The sequence below is a fragment of the Pangasianodon hypophthalmus genome, chromosome 8, assembly GCF_027358585.1.
Source record: "Pangasianodon hypophthalmus isolate fPanHyp1 chromosome 8, fPanHyp1.pri, whole genome shotgun sequence".
Taxonomy (NCBI): domain Eukaryota; kingdom Metazoa; phylum Chordata; class Actinopteri; order Siluriformes; family Pangasiidae; genus Pangasianodon; species Pangasianodon hypophthalmus.
In genome coordinates, this window is record NC_069717.1 from 25,671,849 (window position 1) to 25,690,433 (window position 18,585).

General features: G+C 37.9%; 1 protein-coding gene across 2 annotated transcripts in view; it reads left to right on the forward strand.

Annotated features, from left to right (window-relative positions):
- Window positions 1–6,652: 6,652 nt before the first annotated feature.
- disp3 (dispatched RND transporter family member 3) overlaps window positions 6,653–18,585 on the forward strand; it is a 41,345-nt gene continuing 29,412 nt past the window's right edge. For both annotated transcript variants that reach the window (XM_053236475.1, XM_026925905.3), the window contains exon 1: window positions 6,653–7,545. The gene's annotated coding sequence lies outside the window, so the exon portion shown is untranslated. The remainder of the gene's footprint in view (window positions 7,546–18,585) is intronic.

Consider the following 18,585-nt stretch of genomic DNA (forward strand, 5'->3'; position numbering starts at 1 on the left):
TTTCCTATGTGATTTTTTTCAACTGATTCATTTATTATCCCATATGATATTTTTTACAAGATTTATTTATTTTCACATCACTTTTTTTCCATGATTCGTTTACCTTCCTGTTATTTTTCCTCATATAATTCATTCATTGTAGCATAACTTTTAACACACAATTCACTTCTTTTCACATGTGAATTTTTTCATTATTCATTTATTTTCATGTGTTTCTTTCACATGGTACATTTGCTTTCACATATTTTTTTTCACATTCATTAAAAAAAAAAACATGATTCATTATTTTTGCAAGTGATTTTTTTTTCCACATGATTCATTTATTCATATTCAATTTAGTAGTTTTATCTATCATATATTATTCACATGATGTGTTTGCTTGAGCTTGAAATTCACATGTGCAATTTCAGGGCATAATAATGTAGCGGAGTAATAATATGTAATGACATATTACTCACATAATCATATGGTGAAATTTTTCTATTAAAAAAATCTTCCATCTGTGTGCAATGCTGATTTAACAAGCTCAACTGTCTAAGAGGGGTGACACTGCTGGTGAAACCCGATGGAGATAGTCGGCTTGGTGTGTCAGGGTCTTTTACCTGGAGCACTTCAGGAAGTTTAGCAGTACTCAGCCAACAATCCTAAACTGTACGAAGCTTGGCTTCTCTGGCAGAGAGCTGCAGAATGATTGACATGATAAAAACCTTGCCAATGGCTTTGAATCTCTGGCAGAGAGAAGTTCTTGTCATCAAAGATGTCTTTCTAGCAAGGACACAGCACAGAGCTGGCTAATGCTACAGAAACACTTTGTCAGCACTTCAAAATGCAAGCCTTTGGCACTAATGCATAAAAAATATATTTTCTAAAAAGTGGAACAAGCTCCTAAGAAAGTAAATAGTGAAACGTTAAAAGAGTAAGTAGCAATGTTTTTTTTTCTTATCTTTCTCTTTTAAATCATTGTGCTGCCTGAAAGTTTCTATAATGCTCAGCTAGTGCAAGTGTGTGTGTGTGTGTGTTCTTTTCTGATTCAATTATGCACAGCTTAAGAGTCACTTGTGCAATATGGATGTAAATGAGATTATTGCTTGGTGTAATGTGAAAGGTGTCGCACTTGATAATGCTAGTGAATTATGTAATGCATCATCCCCAGACACAGTTGCATACAAGGTTTTAGATACTTTCCAAGCCCTTGGTACTCAATTCAGTTCAATTCAATTCCAATTCCATTCCGTTAGATTCTACACACTTTATATAGTAGACATTGTCACAAAGCAGCTTTAGTAGATTTAGATCCCTAATGCACAAGCCAGAGGCAAAAGTGACAAGATAAAACTCTCTGAGATGAGGAAGAAACCTTTGAGAGGAACCAGACTCAAAAAGGGTGGGTGACCGTTCACTCCAACACACACACACACACACACACACACAAATCGCATACATTACTACATTCCACATCCATTGAGTAGTTATGTAGCCTCTATGATTATAAAGAAGGCAGACTTACCTTAGGTGACTAGGTTCTTTCTTGCTTTTCACCTCGCAAACCCATCCACCAAATCGTCAAAGTTCAACTCTTGATTCTTCTATTTTAGTTCCATTTTAGTTTGGTCACAGCCTTAATACCCTAATAGGTCCGATCAGTGATCTGTTCCTGATAGAAGTTAGCCCAGACACCAAACAAACCAGAACAGAGGTAAATAAATTTGCATCAGAACTATCAGCAAAATGTTGCCAGAGAGACTTCCTGAACCTGAACCTGCCCAGGAACTGTAGCCAAGGTCCATCATCGACAACACCAGTAATACTTGCAGTGTCCTGGATATTACAGATCACTCTTTCGGGTATACTCATGCTTTCCCCACAAAGGATCAGAAGGCTGTAAGTGTAGCCAAGGTTTTCTGCAAGAAGTTCTTCACTGACTATTGGCTATTTAAACATGTACACTTTGACCGTCTTAGAGTTTTTGAAAGCCATCTCATTCACTAGTTGCTATACAGTACATGATGGGAAACTGATGTCATGTGGCCATTCATAGGGTTAGGGAAATGTTGCATCATGGTCCCCCTGTGTTGATTTGCCCACCACATTTTTTGTGTGTGGTGAAACACCATGGTAAACATTAGTTTTGTTATCATGAATCATGATACAGTAAGATTCAACTCAGCTATGGTCATGAGTTGTGGGTAATAAACAAAAGAATACCTGTAGAGCTTGACTGAGTAGAGAACTGAGAGGAGCCAGTTGAGGTGGTTTGGGCAACTCAATAGGATATCCTCTGATCAGCTTATGGTATTGTGATATCCCACTGGACATAGACCCTGGGGTAGACCCAGCACTAGCTAAAGAGATTATATCCTACAGATGGCTTGGAAACCTCTAGGGATCCACCAGGAGAAGCTGGAATCTGTAGCTGGGGATAGAGAATTCTTCTCAGCCTGTCGCCACTCTGACGGACCAGTTCTGTACGAATGCTTTAGAAAGAATTGACTGACTTGTTTACATCGGTTAAAATAAGGCATGAGAGAAAAAAAATAAAGAGGCACCTGGGAAAAAAGTGAATGCAGGGAAGAAATAAAAGAGGACATAGCGATTTAACTTCACAGAGGCAGAGAGAGGGAAATATGGAAGAATGTGTATCGTCATTTTGGGGATAAATGGGATAAATATTTGTTGTGTGTAAATACAGAAGCGCAAATGTGACGGAGATATGATTTTCATGCCTGTGAAATCTCGGAGGTATGCTAGGCTAACCCAAATGAGCTTACTAAAAAAAGTTACTGAGGTAGAACTAGATACAAATGGATATGCAGGAAAGGCATTTCTGGATGTAATAAGTCCACCTTCTCTTGTACACAGCTCATGTTTATTAAAAACAAAAAAAGCACGTTTTTAAAAGGAATGAAATATGAGCATGTAGCATGGGGTAATTCAAGAACTAGACAGCTTTTGGTGGTTTCAAGAGTTATATACATTTCATTTAAGGGAACTGCATACATTGCAATAAAACATTAGATATTTTCATTTACATGTCATGCACATTTATACAGTTAAATCCATAATTAAATGTGTTCATGTAACTGTTTTCATGAGCTGATGTATATCTGATAGAATTTGCCGCTAAACACTTAGAGTGCACTTACATTCTCCTCAATCATGTTATGTCAGTATGTCTCGAGATATGTTATCTCTCTACTGATAAACTGCTCCAAATATGCCAAAATACACGTACATGACACATGCTGGCAAATAAATGTGGTTCTTACTGCCAGTGCAGAAACACTCAAGAGACCATCCTGACTAAATCAAATTAGAGAGTTGCCTGCATGTCATTATTCATAATTTGGAGGGCCAAGCTTTTGCACAACTTAATGTTCCTTCCCCTCCTCTTTCCCTTGATGAGAGACTTCATTCACCTCATCAAGGGCTTGAACTGAAATGGCTGATGAACTGAATTAGGTACACTGATATGTCTCTCTCTCTCTCTCTCTCTCTCTCTCTATATATATATATATATATATATATATATATATATATATATATATATATATATGTGTGTGTGTGTGTGTGTGTGTGTGTGCAGTATATGTAGCACATGCCGCCTAACATTCTTCTCCAGCAGCTCAGATTTTACTTATTGAACCAACACCACTAACTGCAGTGTGCTGCTTTTCTGGCTGCTCTAACAGTAGACAACAACTTGTTTATTGATGTCAGGAGCTGGATGAAAATCAGTAGCAGAATATCAATTAAATTTCTATATTAGCTCCCTTTACTATGGCTAATATCCCTGTATCTGGCCCTCGCAGCCTTTTTTATACATCCATCAATATGAATAGCTCTCGGCTTCCTGGATTAACATTGATTGGCACCATTTCTTCCACATTTATAAGGCAGTTTCTCTCCTCTGTGATCGGGCATTGCTTCAACATCAGCGAACTCATATCTACAGATATGAAACCAAATTATAAAAATATACCAGTTTTTGAATCCCCTGCTGGATTCATATATCGATTATGACACATAAAAAATTAGAGTTGGTTTCTGCAAATATGACCACTCAAGGTTCGTTCAATATCTTTCCTTTCTTTTAATTATACCGTGCCCATAGTGTGTCCCAGTTGACTCAAGTATAACTCACTAACTCATCTTCTCGCTCATTAAAACTTATTCAGCTGAATATTTCATCCATGGTGAATTTCTTGGGTTGTTCCCTCAGTTGTAAAAGGAGCTGCAGTGAGGTGCTGCTTGACTGTAAATAATTACTATTGCTGATTATCAATGAGTAGGGGATTGCACACTTTTTTAAAAAAAAAAATCTGAGTCTTATACCAAACATCCAAGGCAATCTTGTAGGGTATAATTCTAAAAAGACTTTATTTAAACTGGGCTTAAACAAGCCTTCTTCACTGTGTTGCTGTCATGTGATTAACACCTGTCAAAAGAGTCCTGGGTAAAATTCAAACTTATTGAAGATTTACTTATTGAAAATTGTAGCAACATAAACTAAAGTGAAAACTACAAAAAATCTGACATGAAGGGGAAACCAGGTAACCAAGAAATACAACTATAAAAAAGCACTCTTTACAAAAATCCCTGAGAGAAATCAGTTCCCCCATTTAGACCTGAATGTTGAGTAGACTTCAATCTAAAAATCCAGATGTTTTTTCTCAGCAATATTTTTTGTAATATATCACCATCTTTAAACAAACTTGGTGTGTTCTATTCCAAATACATTCAGCAAGTTTTCACTTCCATAATTTGCTTCCTTGTAAAGCAGTGCCACAGGATATTGGACATTAACAGTCCTAATAGCATTGTTATGCTCTGCCACTCTGGCTTTCATTTTCCCCTAAATCTCTAACTTCAGCAATTTTAGAATCATGCCTAGGAGCACCAAATTTACAACCAGGTGCTAGTCAGGTTTACACCATGGCCTGAACACCACAAGCCAGTCAAGTTCACACAATGACCAGAACACCAAGAACAAGTCAGGTTTACACAATGACCAGAACACCAGGAGCCAGTCAGGTTTACACAATGACCAGAACACCAGGAGCCAGTCAGGTTTACGCCATGATCCGATCATCACAAGCCAGTCAAATTTACACAATGACTAGAACACCAGGAGCCAGTCAGGTTTCCACAATGACCAGAACGCCAAGAACAAGTCAGGTTTACACAATGACTAGAACACCAGGAGCCAGTCAGGTTTACACAATGACCAGAACGCCAAGAACAAGTCAGGTTTACACAATGACTAGAACACCAGGAGCCAGTCAGGTTTACACCATGATCCGATCATCACCAGCCAGTCAAATTTACACAATGACTGGAACATGAGGAGCCAGTCAGGTTTACACAATGACCAGAACGCCAAGAACAACTCAGGTTTACACAATGACTGGAACACCAGGAGCCAGTCAGGTTTACACAATTACTAGAACACCAAGAGCAAGAACAGTCTACCCAATGATCTGAACACAAATAGCCAGACTGGTCTGTACCATGACGTGAAAACCAGGAGCCAGTCAGATCTATGCCATAGCCCGAACCATGGCCAGTCAGATTTACACAATGGCTTGAAAACCAGAAGACAGTCAGGTCTACAACATGACCCGAACACATCAGGTTTACACCATGGCCCAAAAACCAGGATCCAGTCAGGTTTGCACCATGATCCAAACACCAGGAGCCATCTTGATGTTCAGCCGCAAGGCACACAGTAGGTTGTGGTTTTAAATGCATTAGTTCAGGTTATATAAACACGTTTTAGTTGTATTTATAGCCCACAATAGTTCCTTAGATCTTGATGTCTGTATATTCTCAGTGATTTTGATTCACACATACTGTAGGTAGTACCAATGCTCTGAATCAGGAATGCATAAATGATTACAGTACTCTACAACATGTAACAATTCTCCAATATCACATGTGACTCAGTTGACTTCTTCAGCCTGGCATTTATAAGTGAGGCAGAAAGCAATCCAAAGTCAAACACATGAAGGTTAAGGGCCTTACTCACAGACCCAAGACTGACTCTCTGGAAGTCTTGACAACTTCTGGTCAATAGCACAGAGCCTTCATCACTGAGTTACCACTGAGTAATGGTTATAGTAAATAGTACAAAGCTATTTAACTGGACAAAGTAACATACGATTAAGTGCTTAAAGCTAAAATTTACTAACATAAATAACATTAATATTTACTAACATTAAACTAGAATAATAGACAAATTACTGTTTCTGCATTGGGTTGAAAGCCCTATACTGATGATATAACTAACCACAGAGGCAGTTATATTCAGACCTTCAGCTTAAGCAAAGAAACACAATTATTTACTTAATACCAAGGTTAAATTTAAGTAGTGAGGCTGTTAGAGGGGTTTAGGTCTGTTGGGGACTTGGTGTGTTACGGTATGAGTCTGTGTATAAGAACAATAGAGAGAGTATATGTGTGTGTGTGTGTGTGCGTGTGTGAGCCTGACAGCCTCTGCAGTCCTCCTCTCGTACATAATGTCAGTCTCTTTAATTGAAAAAGCCAGCAGGGATCTAAATGTCAGCCTTATCCGAGAGACTGCCATTTAGCATCATGATGGATTTGGTGTGTGTGTGTGTGAGTGTGTGTGTGTGTGGTAGTAACAGGGTAATGGGGTTTAGAATTTTCGTGAGATTATTACATCCTAATTTTGTATCAGTGTTGTGTAATCTAATTGTAATTTATTTTTGCACTAGCAGAATCCTAATTTTACAATACGTTTCAAATTACCATCCTGTGCCAACAATTTTATTATTAAGATTAACAAGTCTCATTATTTTTTTAATATCCAATCAGCCTATTCCAGTTCAGCTATCACCAAAACCCCCTTATCTCCCACTCTCTCCCTCTCTCTCTCTCTCTCTCTCTTTCTCTCGATCTCGACTAAACCATCATTTTATATAAAGGAGGGGGGACCAACTATATCCATTTGTAAAAGCTTAACATTGGTCACAATTTTTCAACCAAATGTCAGTGAAATATTGAAGATTCAACATGTTTACAGAGGTCTGTATCCTTGATGAATGGATTCATCGTCCTCCTGTGTTTGCACTGTGTGTGTGTTTCCTCTCTCCTCCTGTCAGCTGCAGGGAGTCTGGATGCCTGGATGGGAGCTTGAACAAACCAGTGAGAGACAGAAAGAGGAACTGAGAGAGAGAGAGAGAGACAGAGGCAGAAAGAAAGAGAGAGCACACACATACACACACATACACAGAGAGAGAGAGAGCTTCAGAAGCACATTCTTACACTCCACAAAGCAGTTGCTTGGACCACCGAAGACAGAACGAAAGAAGGGAATCACAACACAGAGGAAAGGAAAAGGAGGAAGAATGAAAGTGGAAAAAAAGATCTGCAGGTTCTGTAGGTCCTGAAGTGTGAGCTTCGGGACACGATTGTGAAGATCATCTTCTTTTTAACCACCTGCAAGAAAAGTGAAGATTAAAATATTCCTTTCATTTAGCGAGCTCTTGTGGGAAATTACTACAAAGCGAAGAACTCCTCCAGCAGGTAAGAAGAGTTCTCTCATTCATCCACTGTGCATTCATGTCTTCTTACAAAACTTTGGGTCTTGAATGCATACGATTACAGTAAGAAAGGAATGAGTCGAGTTGAGCGAAAAGGTGTTTGACTGGAGGAGAGAGTGAAAGAAAAATAAGGAGAATCAGTAAGGTTATTTCAGATCATACCACGGTGTGAGAGAGAGAGAGAGAGAGAGAGAGAGAGAGAAAGTGGTCTCAGGAGACAAAACAAGTTTCCGTCTTTCTCTTTTTCTCACACACAGATGCATGCCTGATCCACAGGTAACCACAGAATACTTTCATACATCTGATTTCAAATACTCTGGAGATCTACCAAGCAAAATAAGTCAGGCAGTTTGTTCCACTATATCAGAACCACAAACGAATCCAGTTTTAGACTTTTTACTACCAGGTGGTATCACCAGGTACAATCCTGAGACTGTATTGGTCACGATGGAGAATAGGCTCCATGTAGGTAGGTGAAGTGCTATTGGTTACTCAATTTGCAAGTATAAAGGAGTTTATGAAGGCAGTGGAGGCAGATAAACAGAGGGGCGTAACATCCACAGATTTGAAGCTTTTTGGATTATCGACTGGCACAGGGTTGCCATAAAGGAAAGCTCCACGACTGTAGAAATGTAAAATTGTCTAGGAGGGAACAAAAAGCCGAGGCAGAAGCCCACCCCTTATGGAAAAATCACATGCATTTCACATGAGATCAGGTTTTTTTCCCCCCACAATACGTGATACATGACTGTGAACGTGCATGTCAATATGTTATGCCCTGAAATGGCAGGTGAACTCAATTAAAGTATGTGACATCATGTAAATAATGTGATTAATAAAAGCACATGTGGAAAATGAACATGTGAAAATAATTGAATTGCAAAAAAAAAAATCATGTGAAAATAAACAAATCAGATAAAAAAAATCTTGTGGATAAATAGACACATACTACATGTGAAAGGTTTGCGTGTGAAAATGTGTGAAAATAAAGGAGTCATGTGAAAAAAATTACATGTGAAAACAAATGAATCATGTGAAAAAATCACATGAAAATAAATGACTTGTTTAAAAATCACAAGTGAAAATGTGACTTGGAAATCATGTGGAAAAATAAAAATGTGAAAAATATGTAACATGTGAAGTGTCTAAAAACCCATGTAAAAAGGTCACATTAGCCTGTAAAAGGAAGCCAACATTCCTACGGATACCCTGTGCAGTGTTGTAATAGATAGGTAGGTAGAGTTGCCGTTTTCATGCTTTGAGATGGAGAGAGCCTGGACGATGAGTTGTGCTGCATATTCTGACAGATATAGCCTGATCTGACGTTGTGCAGACAAAATCAATGGGATGTGATCTGCAAAGTCAAGCTAGCCATTGATTGGTGCTGGTGGACTTTGATGTAGTGGTGATAATGAGTCAAGTTTGATGGAAATGCTATGTTGAACTGAAAGATTTGCTGGAAAAGGACTTTGAGATGGCGAGCTCAAAAGAGCTGAGTTTTGATGGCACAGAGGTCAGAAGAGAAATGTAGAGACTGGAAGACTGTTCCCCTTCAATGTGGTGTCCTGTGAGAAAAGGAGGGGGCCCAAACACTAATCTGACCTGGACAGCACAGTAAGAGAGGGGACCAAGCACTAATCTGACCTGGACAGCACAGTAAGACAGGGGACCAAGCACTAATCTGACCTGGGCAGCACAGTAAGAGAGGGGGCCAAGCACTAATCTGACCTGGACAGCACAGTAAGAGAGGGGACCAAGCACTAATCTGACCTGGACAGCACAGTAAGAGAGGGGATCAAGCACTAATCTGACCTGGACAGCACAGTAAGAGAGGGGACCAAGCACTAATCTGACCTGGACAGCACAGTAAGAGAGGGGACCAAGCACTAATCTGACCTGGACAGCACAGTAAGAGAGGGGACCAAGCACTAATCTGACCTGGACAGCACAGTAAGAGAGGGGACCAAGCACTAATCTGACCTGGACAGCACAGTAAGAGAGGGGACCAAGCACTAATCTGACCTGGGCAGCACAGTAAGAGAGGGGACCAAGCACTAATCTGACCTGGGCAGCACAGTAAGAGAGGGGGCCAAGCACTAATCTGACCTGTACAGCACAGTAAGAGAGGGGGCCAAGCACTAATCTGACCTGGACGGCACAGTAAGAGAGGGGACCAAGCATTAATCTGACCTGGACGGCACAGTAAGAGAGGGGACCAAGCACTAATCTGACCTGGACGGCACAGTAAGAGAGGGGACCAAGCACTAATCTGACCTGGACAGCACAGTAAGAGAGGGGATCAAACACTAATCTGACCTGTACGGCACAGTAAGAGAGAGGCCCAAGCACTAATCTGATCTGGACAGCACAGTAAGAGAGGGGATCAAACACTAATCTAACCTGGACAGCACAGTAAGGGAGGGGGCCATGCACTGCTCTGCTCTGGTTGGACTGTTCACAAACAAACTTATCTTGTACAATTTTTTTTCATTTTCGAAAGATAGGACCCATCTGAGCGCTGCTCCAATGGAGTGGTCAGAAGAATTTGGTTTAGTTAGCTTCCCAACCTTGGTCCTGGAGTACCCCCTATCCCTGAATTTAATTTTTCCCTGCTCTAACCCACATGAACTCAGGAAGGGCTGTTAATTAGCTGATTAGTTGAATCAGATGTGTCGGGATCAGAGAAAACACTAAATGTGCTTGTCTCCAGGACCAGGGTTGGGCACTTTTTTTTTTTTTTTACATTGTACTCATTTATCTTCTTCCTGAACCGACAATTTTATGTACACGAAAATTGCAAGCTGTAAGGGATGGATAACAGATGGGAAACAAAAAGATACATTACTGAGGCCTAGTATACAACACCTCATTGGTGCAGCTGTTAAGAATTCATAAAAGCAGAAGTAAACTCTCAGACTTAAGAAAATGATGTTGGAGAAGTATTTCCAAACATATGGGATGCTGCAGAAACAGATCATTTGTTTTAGCAGTTGTAATTTTATAAGGAGGATGAGAAGAAACTGTATCAGTGCTCTAATGACTGGCAATCTGCTCATACTGAACATCCTTTCAACACATTTAGTGCTGTTTGTCTTTACAATTCTCTATAATCCCTCTAGCAAAGAAGTTGGGTTCCAGGTTCTCCAGGTTTCTTTGTCATGTTGTCTCAGGGAGATTTTCCTAGCCACTGTTTCCTCTAGTTTGTTCATTAGCGATCTAAATCTGTAAAGCTGCTTTGTGCAGAATCTATTGTTGAACGTGCTATATACATAAAATGGAATTAAACTGAGTAAGGTTTTTTGACTCAGTGCCATTTTCTCTCAATAGCTCTGACCTTGACCCTTAGACAGCATTATAAAGCCAGGGCATGACAAGCTGCATTTTTTTTGTCTTATTACCTTCAAGAGAGAGAAACAGAGAGGCTGGTAAGAGCCTGAATGACTGTTTACAGCTGCTGATAACAGGAGCTAACTTGTTTTGCAGTCATTCCACAACATTATATGTAACTATAAGTGGGTAAGAAGTATGATGTAGTGGTTTAATTACATTGTTGGAAACTAATCAATTTTGGGGTGGTAATTATTTTCCTATATCAGCACAATCTGTCATATTTTATTCCTTACTTGTTAATACGGTCATTATTATTTTAAATTAGTAAAAAAATAGTAAAAATGAAAAACATTCTATGAGCAAATGTGTCTCAAGTGGTATTGCATATTGATGCACTTATGTTTCAACATGAAGTTCAGCTAGTTTTCTTTTCTCTGGGTTGTTGGAAATTTCCAAAGCTAATCAAGGGTTTACCATTCTATAGTTGACACATCCATAAATGATTAATATCATCGTGTTTCGCTGCTTTCAGATACACTATATGGCCAAAGGTTTGTGGACACCTGACCATCACACTCATATATGGTTATTCCCCAAACTGTTGCCACAAAGTTGTAAACACACTGTATAGTATAGGATGTCTTTGTATGACAACCTGTTCCAGTATGACAATACCCCTGTGCACAAAGAGCTCTCCATGAAGACATGGTGTGTTAAGGTTGGAGTGGAAGAACTCGAGGGGGCTGCACAGAGCCCTGACCTCAACACCACTGAACACCTTTGGGATGAACTGGAGCACCAGCTGCACCCCAGACCTCCTCACCAACATCACTGCCTGACCTCGCTAATGCTCTTGTCACTGAATGAACACAAATCCCCTCAGCCACGCTCCAAAATCTAGTGGAAAGCCTTCCCAGAAGAGTGAAGGTTATTATAACAGCAAAGGGGGGACCAACTCTCTGTTAATGCCTATGGTTTTTAAATGTTTAAACATAGTTGTGATGGTCAGGTGTCCACATACTTATTGGCCATATAGTGTAGATCTAATGACCTATGAAAATTTCTGCTCTTGCTTTTCATACATAAAAATAAAGTTTAAACAAAATGCTAAATTGATTAAATGTGAATTAAGCAATTTTAAATTAATAACATCCTTTTTGGTTTATCTTGACTTTTTGGCCTGTTTTGCTAAATACATGCTAAAACAGAAGAGAAATATGTTAAATCATCTAAAATTACACATTGTGGACCACACTTAACTTGCTCTTACATCAACATTACTGCTTTACAGCTTATTTACTGCAAGTAAATTAGCCTTTTTATCAAATTATATTTTAATATGTATTTGTTTTATAATATCTGACCATAGTGTGTTACTAGGTTTAACTAGAATTCGTGTCTAAATCAATCTGACCATAGTCATGCTAAATAAAACATCTGAGAGTTAAAATGGTGAGATCACCAACATACTTCCATTTACTAATCCACACATTTTAGAGCTGTGAAGGTGGAGCTTAGCCTCACTATTATTAACAATGTTAACGAAAGTTTTTTTTACACCACAAATTCCTTAATTACTCCTGCTTATTATATATAATTGAAATATAATGGATTGACAGATCTGATTTTAGTCATGCACCTGGACCTCCACTGCTTATGAATGAAACAGGGTGAGTGGCTACAAGCCCTCCACTGAGGGGAAAAAATGCTCCTCAGAAAGATTAAAGCACAGTGAATTTACACCAAATTGAATACCAAGTGAGAGAAGAGGGCAAAAACAAGGAGAACATGATCCATATTAGCTGTGAAGGACGGAAAAAGGAAGGGGGGTAAGAGAGGGGAAGGGGGTGAAGGAGAGAGAGGAAGGGAGGAGAGGAGGGATTTACCTATTTTTAGCAGCCGTCTGATGGGAAGGCTACGGTGCCTCCGTGGTGCTGCACTGACATGCAATACGTTGCATACAGTTTCACACTCAGGCAGACAGAATCCTTTACAAAGGTTGTAATGTCTGAAATTATGGTGGTGTTTCAGGAAATATATTAAAGTTTAACAGCAAGGAATGCTGAAAGAAGGTGTTCGCCTGCATGTTAGCCATCTAATTCTCGGTCTTGTAATGGGATCATTATGTGTTTTAAAAATGTATCATTATCTAAATTAGCTGTCTGTTGCTTCTCATTCCACAAAGAACAGCAACTTTACCATCATCTCATCCTTATATGGGGATCTCATCCTTTATATATATACAAAAGAAGAAACCTGTGTCCCTCCAGAGCCTTGTGTGTGTGTATGTGTGTGTGTGTGTGTGTGTGTGTGTGTGTAAAGGTAGGCACAACATAAGTCGAAAAGACAAGACGTGCAGTTTGGCAGGATTCTAAACACTGAACACTACTATACAGTAGTAGTAAATATTAAATATATTAATAGGAGTTACAGTAAGTTACTATTACCATCACAAAGTTGATTATTTTCCAATTATAGAATCCCGAACAGTTTTAATCCTCTCATACCACAGCAATTTGCCAACCAATAAATATTTTTTATCTATTAAAGAATTACATGAATGATATTTAATGTTGTGGAACGTCCACAAACAACTGTTTAGTTCCTGTTATTTTTTTAATGCACTTGCTCTAATTTGTTATTGTTGTATCGTAGACACTTCACTTAAAAGAATTTTTTAAAATGTGTGCAATGGGCTACTTGCACAAACACTTCTGCGTTATAAGCGAAGCTGCAATTCTGCTTCCGGCTCGTTAAATTTTACACCCGGTGTCTGCAGGAGCTCCTGAAAATGAACGTCAACAACATTCATCATAGCTGTAAGAACATTTGCAAAGCTCTTTTTGTTAGCTGGAGAAAGGCGTCAGACTGTATGCTTCATCATACATAAACAACTATGAAGGTAAGGAAGTAACTACTAATAGAAATGAACACCCTTGCTAATGTTAGCCCACAACTATGACTTTATTGTAAGACAAATGTTACATGTTGCTATCTTGCTGTACTGCCACATGCAAACATTGCTACAGGAGATGCGAGATTCACTCTAAAGAGACATTGCTTACAGGAGATGCGAGACTCACTCTAAGGAGATGTTTATTTAGCATTTTTGGAAGGAGTCTCCAGTATCAGTGCTTTGTAACTGTCAGAGGTAAAGCTATAACTTTAAGTTTTCCGACAGGAACTAACGTTTTTCGTGGACATTCCATAATATTAAACATAACTATAAACTGATAAGACATGTTGTCCTTTAATTAATAAAGGACAATGTAATCACTGGTAACTTGCTGTGATATAAGAGGAATAAAACACTTCTGGGTGGTAAGAGTAACTCTGCTTCATGCTTATTTTCCTACAACAATACACCTTGATTTGCAAATGTGTATTATTGGCACTAGCCAAGTCATATATGAAATTAAATGGTTAGGATGGAGGGTGGGTTAGGCAATCCTAGTTTTTCCTAGTTATTCATTTATAACCCAAAAAATTGCTCTTGCTCTTTAGAAACCCTCTGAGATTGCGTGAGTTAAAAAAAAATGTCAGTGTTTTCTGTACCCTGTGTGCATTAAGGGAAGATATCCTGTCCAAAAGGATATAATATCAGCTTATGCTAGTTGAAACATTAGACACTAACATTAAAGCCAAAGACGTTTCAGGCATTTCAGTTCATACAGGGTGTCCTGACATATTCCTATAATAACACCAAAGCAGTTATGAAAGTCTGCATTACTTTAAAGGCAACAAGGCTTCTAATTAATGTGTGCTTGTGCAGGCTAATTGTCACATATACAGTAATTAAAGGAGGCCAAGCACAAGCATTTGTTCATTAAGTTGATTTCCTCCTGTGCACCTCAAACTTGTGTCGCAAATTAGCATAAAAAGCTTCAGGATATTGTTCATATTGGCCCAGTGAGACACAATAGAAAGAACAGCCAAGAACAAGATCGCGCCGTTCTCTTCTTTCCCCTAGACTGGTAGCCTGAAATTGCTTTCGTCTTTAAATTCATTTCTGCTGAATATTGACAATTTGGCCCCCGCGGCTGCTGTTTCTTCATAACACTTTGTTGTGTTGATAGAAAGTGGGCAAAGAAACAACAAGCCTCAAGCTTTTCATGATAATAATGGCTGGTTTTATTATAGCTATAACAATGAAAAGCTTTTTTTGTTGAAAATTTACTAGATTATGCTTTCTAATTGGTGTTAAATTGCTTTATAGAAGCAGAATTAAACCAATTAATTAATTCCAATTTAACGATGAATGGCTGCATAGTCAGGTCAACATATTTTGTTGAAGAAACCTGGGACAACTTCCTCCATTTTTCCCATGACTCTGGGCTGTGGATTATTAGTCTCTATGCACTATGATGTTTGTCTCAATCTATGGACCAGTAATAACACTGTTATAACACAGTTATAAAGCTATATACGCAAAATACTTTCACACAAAATGGTTTCACCTTATGTTTATGTTTAAAAGTTACTTTTACACTGCATTATTTTAATTAATGTACATTTACTGTATCATAATATAATGAATTATTTGTAATTCTTTATTTTTTTTAGTTATAATTTTCTTTTTTCTGTCACAGCTAATATTAAATGTATGAAATGTGTTATGTATGTTGTACTACTACTACTACTACTAATAATAATAATAATAGTAATTAATAATAAAATTCATCATCATCACCATCATCATAATAATAACTGCATGATCTGTCCAGCAAAAGGTATCTAATTCAGCATCCATGGTCCCCTTTGCAGACAGCAGATTTATTTTTCTTTGGAAAAAAAAAATAGCTCCCAGATTTATAGATGTTTATTTCTTTTGGACAATAGAATCAGGTGGCACTGCCTTTTTGCAATTGAATCTGTCAGTTTGTGCTTTTGGGCAGTAAATATATGGTCTGTCTGTAATATAACTGACAGAAAAGACGTAAACACAGACATTTTTTTTCTCATGTGTACAAAACTTTTGCTTTGATCACACAGTTATTATGTCTCATCACTTTCCCCAGAGCTCTCCATGTTATTTGTAAGAGAAGGACTAGTGCATGTTTAAATAAGGACGATCAGCCAAGGGAAGACAATATCATTTATAATAATTTTACTAAGTATTCATTTATTAATTGCTTAGGATTATCAAAATGACTTTATAATGGCTTTATATTAGTCTTGTCTTAGGAAGTAATGAATAATTAATAATTTGATTTAAATTATTAAAAGTCAAATTAATCATTTGATTGTCAAAGATTTTTTTTTTTGATAAAGTGCATTCATGAATTCATAATGAATGATCTACCATCATTAATGTATCAACTAACAAAAAATATATGTAATAAAATAAAATACAGAATAGCTTTGAGTATGCAAGGTTAACAAAGTCTTTTTAACCTGAATTTAAAAACATTTTGTGAAACTATTCCAGAGTTTTAGGGCGATGTACAGTATTATAGACCTGCTTTATAGTGAATGTACTGTACAAGCATGAATGACTCCTTTGGATGATCTTGTATAATTCTATATATAAATCTAGTCATTATGTTCATGAAGTCTTAAAAATATGTAATATTCAGATTAAACTGGCATCACTACTTTATCCATGTGGATTAAAGTACAATAAAACATTTAGATTTACATTTACTCATCTGGCAGATGCTTTTATACATAAAGCAAGGAAAAAATCCACCCAAGCCTAGGTCTTTTAGATGCTGGACCATCCAGGCATTGCCTTAACATCTGTCTCGGGTGATATGATCACAAGTGGACAGCGGTAAGTGCAAGTCTGAATGGGCTTAAATGCATTTTGTAATTGCATCACTCAGACCACTTGAGAGTTGGTCTGGAATGAATGTGGCCTCATTAATTGTGAACAGGTTTAAGATACCTCCCCTGTAAGGTAAAGAAGGACACCAGCTATGTGCTCACTGTGTTCAGAAGAAGGATGGTGGTTTGTTGAATTATTCCCTTTCCATATGCTAAGGTTATCGGATGTCACGCAACCATGTAATCCGTGTCATGCAACCACAGAACTGGTTTAAATTGATGATGACGCCTATTTCATGTCCACCCACTAGCTAACGCTCCTGTCACATGACAGCTACTAACTAGGGGTTGGGGAAGCATGTGCGTCCTCTGAGACATGTGAATCCAGCCAACCACACGTTTTCAAACTGCTGCATATGGTGCGTCACAGAGCAACATAGTGCACATTGGAGAAAAGCGCTATCTGTCCCCTTCTGCATACATGAGCTCACAGACACCAGTGATTGGCCAGTGTTGATCTGATTGAGAGGCCAGTGAGAGAGTATGGCATCCCTAGCATCCAGAATGCATGGCCAATTTTGTGCTCTTGACTCCCAGCTGTCCATTTGTGCTTGGACCACCAGAGAAGAATGTTAATATAAAGTCTGAACAGGGCCTTAAAGAAGCTGACAGTGATCTAAATGATGCAAGACTAAGATTCAACCAACTAAGCAGAAACGTGTGCGAAATAGACTGAGCTCAGAGAACCACAACATGCATACAGAGCCACTCAGGAGTACTACAGACACAAACGACAAATTATACAGCAAATTGAAAATGGCAAACATGCATTAACAATATCAATTATGTAATAAAGATAATAACATAATACACAAAGAACACAGGTCATCAGTCACCTCCAAATGTACCAGGGCTGATATCGAACTGAAAATTAATGCTGTACTTCAACATATTTCATGTAGATGAAATAAAACCCAGAATGAATTTCTGTACAGCAATACATTAGATGCACATTCCTACATTCATGGACCTTTCAAAGCTTGCTGCTAACAGGCTGATATAGTGACAGCATAGAGGTTTTGAAAAAACAGAACATTCCTGCAAGCAACAAAGGATGAAGAGCATGAATAGATTCTGTTGAAGATGTTTGGCCATGAAGGACAAGCAGTGAATTTTTTAAATTATGCTTTCAGCAGAGCTCACGACCAAGAACTGCTTTTATTTAATCATTTATGACAAACCAGTCAAAAATTGTACTCTATTATGTTAATACTTCTTATTCAAGAATAGTAAGACTGAAAAATAGTTGAGAATTTTTGTGGCACAAGTTTAAACATGGATCATTTTGACTGATTTTTACAGTGTTATAATTATTATATATAAATATTATAATTTCAGTAACATTGTGATATTTTTTCTAAATAGAAACACAGCAAAATCTTGATATATGGCTTTATAGAATTTACATACATGGTTTTTAGATAATTGATGTGTTATTATGTTTTGCACATTTTGTCACACATACACATGAATCATGCATTTAAAAAATCAAATGTGAAAATAAATGAATCGTGTGAAAAATGAACAGGTACAAAATACTGTATATGAATCATGTGAAAAAAAAAATCAAATTTCACAATTTTTTTTTACATATGATTTGTTTATTTTCACATGTGATTTTTACACATGATCTGTTTGTTTTCATGTTCATTTTTCATGTGTTGTTTTGAATTATATCACATTATTCACATGATGTCACATGACATGATGTTTGAATGTGCGGTTTCAGGGAATAACATGGTGGAATGCGTTTTCACGTGTTTTTCACATGTAATCACATATTACTCACAGAGTCACATGTGAAATGTATCTGTACATCAGCAAATCTGTACATCAGCAGTCACAATGCTGTTTTTTTCTCCCTTAC